This window comes from Belonocnema kinseyi, chromosome 1 (genome assembly GCF_010883055.1).
Source record: "Belonocnema kinseyi isolate 2016_QV_RU_SX_M_011 chromosome 1, B_treatae_v1, whole genome shotgun sequence".
NCBI lineage: Eukaryota > Metazoa > Arthropoda > Insecta > Hymenoptera > Cynipidae > Belonocnema > Belonocnema kinseyi.
The window spans coordinates 79,232,887-79,237,127 of NC_046657.1; positions in this window are offsets into that span (position 1 = coordinate 79,232,887).

Below are 4,241 nucleotides of genomic sequence, written 5' to 3' on the forward strand. Positions count from 1 at the left end.
ATCATAAATGATTCAGACAATACCTTCAGTCGCTATATTACCATCAGTCGATAATGCAAACAATCCACCGGGGGTAACTAAATTTGATTATAAACCTACTAGTCTGACATCTTTTGATAGATGGCGATACCATGACTTTTAAGGATATCTTTTAAGGTTTAATTTTTTGTCTAGTAAATTTATTTGAATAAACTTAATGTTAAAAGGATAGGTTGTGAGTGAAAAGAGTCATTTTAGTAAGACATAAGTTTTGTTATATTTGTTAAAAAGGACGAACAGTTAATGTCGATGATGGGGTGTCTTGTACAGGGCGCGGGTGAACATAGATTCGCGGGTTCAAATCTCGAACTCGGCTGTGAACATAAAACAATTTAAATAATAGAGATAAACATCGAATAGTATAAAACACAACAGGAAGCTGTGAACAATGCCATTTTGTTTTATAGAAATAAGAAGGAACGCTTTCTCGTAAGTCACGCGATCAGATCCTACCCTACCGACATTTGTTTCGCCACCCTCCTGTTCGCATGAAATGGGATATCGAGTTAAAACTTTGGTAATGTAAATAAAAGACACCAAGGAACATTTATTTTTGCCTAAACCGATGGAGAAAACAAAATGTCGGCAAGGTAGGAATCTAGTCACATGAGTCACGTATGGCATGCCCTTAAAATCCAGATAGTCAACCTAAAAACGCTCGTGGTACAATCAGAATATTCGATAATTGTCCCCTTCACCAAAGAATCAAAATGGCTTCCGCCAAGGTCAGGTTCTCAGAGTTCCCCATTGTGTTTATCAGAACAAATCGGGGCAAAATCGCCCAAAATTCGTGCCCGAATCGAATTTTCCGCAAGAAAGTTAATTGGTGAGAATTAGAAAAAAAATTATTTTTTGTAATAAAATGTTACTGTTAGGTAACACTAATACCCTGGTGTTACGTAGCAATTTTTCATACTTTGTCTGTAAATGGTCTTCTGTTAAATTTTTTTACTTTTGAAAGAATGTATTGGTACCAATATAACATTGATTACATTGGTGTCATATTACATTGGAGTCATATTACATATTTTCAAGAAAAATAACTTGGCACGAACTTTGAGTTACAGAAAGTATGGCGTATTGCTTAATTTTCTTTTGTACGTGTCGTGCTCGCGTTAAAAGGATTCTGATCACGAGAGTTAAGACGATAGATTGTTCCGGAACAGTCGATCGACAAATATTCGATCTTTCGTTGTGTCTTGATAGAGAGTTATCGAATATCTCGCGGGTCCTACGAGGTCCGGAGAACATTTGTGACCACTAAGCGACATTTAAAGACGAATTCATGTTAATATAGCTAGGATACTCCTACCATAGATGTGGTGATTGCGGACCGCGATTTGTAACCTCGTTACGCTACTGTTAAATAACAATGTTATGTCGCTGTTATATAACATGGTTATATTGCTGTTATATAACATTTTACGCTACTGTAATATAACAATTGTTCTGTGAGTGTTACATAACAGTGTTACCGCGAATTGAGCCAATTTTTTTGCAATTTTTGTTAATAAAAAATGTCTTGTTACAGAATCGAGGCCCGCTGATTTCATTAACCTTATTTATCCTTTTCTCCTACGTGTACGTGTATTAATAATGCCTAATAGTAAATCTCTTTCGTCGTTTCTTGTGCCGCATTTGCGCTCAGCGTTCGCGACTCAAATGGGAGGGACAGATGATTTGGGTTTCGTTCATCCCTGTGTGTAAAGTTACATTATATTATCGTTGAAAATCTCTTCGTCGTTATTACATAGGTCAGGGAGAGTGTGTAGGTTGTAGGGCGCTGAGTGTTTTATTTCTGTCTCTTTCTCTCTTTCGCACTTTCGCTAATCCGTTTTTAAAACCGTTTAATACAATCGAATCTCTTACGAAACATTTAGTATATGTTTATGAATAATTTACAAACAGGAGACGATTAGACACCATAGCCGCGATTGGCTTATTAAGATGACCGGGCACCCCGAATCAGGTCCAAAAAATTGAGCTTTTCATTTTTTTTTTTTTTTTCATCACTTGACAAACTTACATTACTCAGGGTTGATACAGATCTGGAAAAATTAGTGACTGTTATGGACTAAAACTGAGTCAAGCTTTTTTCAAAATTCTTTTCACCCATCCCCTTCTTCGTCACTGATCGTTACATTTGTTAACGACCTCCATTAAAACAATCAAATAACAAATGTTTAACAATAAAATATTACTTTTTAACAAAATAATTGAATTTTCAGCAAAATAATTAAATTTTAACAAAAGTAGTTGAATTTGTAACCACATAGTTAAATGTTCCACCTACAATGATGAATTTTCAAGAGAATAGTTGAGTTTTTAACCTACTTGTTGAATTTTCAAACAAATAATTAAATTTTAAAGCCCAAAAGACAAATCCTTTAGAAAACAGTTGAATTTTCAATCGAAAAGGGTGGATTTTCTCTCCAGACAGATTCAACAAATTAGTTTGAATTTATAAAAAGTAATAAAATTTGTAACAAAATAGTTGAATTTTTAATGAAATTGAGAATTTTCAGCAGAAAAATTTATTTTGAACAAAAAAAAAATCAAATTTCTACAAAAAAACCAACAAACTTTCAAACCAAAGAGGCCAAAAAGGCGCTAAAAACAGTTGAATTTGTGAAGACAAATATGTTAATTTTCTACCAAAACTTTAGTTTTTACCATATAGTTGAATTTTCGAAGGAAATAATCGAATTTTTAAACAAATTCAGCGTTTTTAACTACAAATTTAGCGTTTTTAGTTGAAAATTCAACAACTTGGTTACACATTGAACTACTTTTTTGCTTGAAGTTTGATCGTTTTTAGTTTAAAATTCAACTATCAGGTTCAAAATTAACTTTTTTATTAAAAACTCACATTTTCGGGCTTAAAGATCAAATCATGTATAGAAAATTTGTGTTTGGCTAGAAAGTTTAACAGTCTCATTAAAAATTCATCATTTCTGATAGAATATTAGATTTTTGCTGACTAATTTTTGTTTTTGGTATAAAACTAATTTTTTTGTGAAAATTTAACTATTAGGTTGAAAATTCCTTTAAAATGTCAAATGTTGTTGAAAATTCATCCGTTTGGTTTTTCGTTGAAAATGTAACTATTTAGTTGAAAATTTGTTCCTTATATTTTGGTTACAAATTTATTTTTCTAACTAAACTTTTTTTAACTATTGTTTTTATAGTTGAAGAATTTTCTTTTTTGATTAAAAAATGCATGTATTTTGTGGAAAATTTGACTTTTTTTTAGCAAAATTTTGTTGAATTTTTTTTAGTTAAAAATTTACTTCATCAACTGAAAATGTAACTGATCCATTTTTGCTTAAAAAATTGTCTTTTTTGTTGAAAATAAATTTATTTTGTTCAAAAATCGCCTCTTTGGTTAAAAATTGTATTATCTTAGCAGAAAATTCATATTTTTGGATTGAAAACTCAACTATTTTACCATTTTTCTTTATAACTTGAAAAATCACCATTTTTGACACGGAAAAGTTAGGGAATTTCGAAAACGGTATTTTGTAACAACCCTGATTACATTATGTAACGATGTTACAATCCTGTAACTTTTGCAGCTTTCGATAGAAAATTACCAAAAAATAATATTAACTTTTCAACTCTTGGGCAAAGAGGAACAATAAATTCCATTCCTTTGCAAGAAAAGACAAAACCCACTTGAATTTTCTTTTCAAGAATGATTTCCTGGGTTTCGCTAAAATTCTTTGAGCGCTGGTTCTCGAAAATGTTTGGAACCGAAATTCGTAAACTAACGTGAGGTAACTCTTTTTCCGGGTACCCGGTACTTTTTTATTTCATACTGCACATTAAAATGGTTTAAGATTGCACTTTTTGTAAAATACATTAATCCATATCACTACATATCTGCTTTAGATTAGATTTTCTTCATATTTTTCATCTCTTCCCTTTTAATATTTATACAATAAAATATCACAGTTCTGTTCGTACCACGCAATATATTGTTCTGCCTAGATAATTTCTCCCTAATTGATCATTTCTCGCTCGCTCTCGTTTAATTTCTTTCTCTCTCTCCCTCTCTTACGCACGCACACACATACTAACACTATCATTAAATTAGAAATACAAGTTTCAATATTTATCTGTTAAACATTTAAAACGACTATGCAAAACAAACCGCGAGATTCTGAATTTAAAAAACAAACCTTAAATAAACTTGTAGGTTT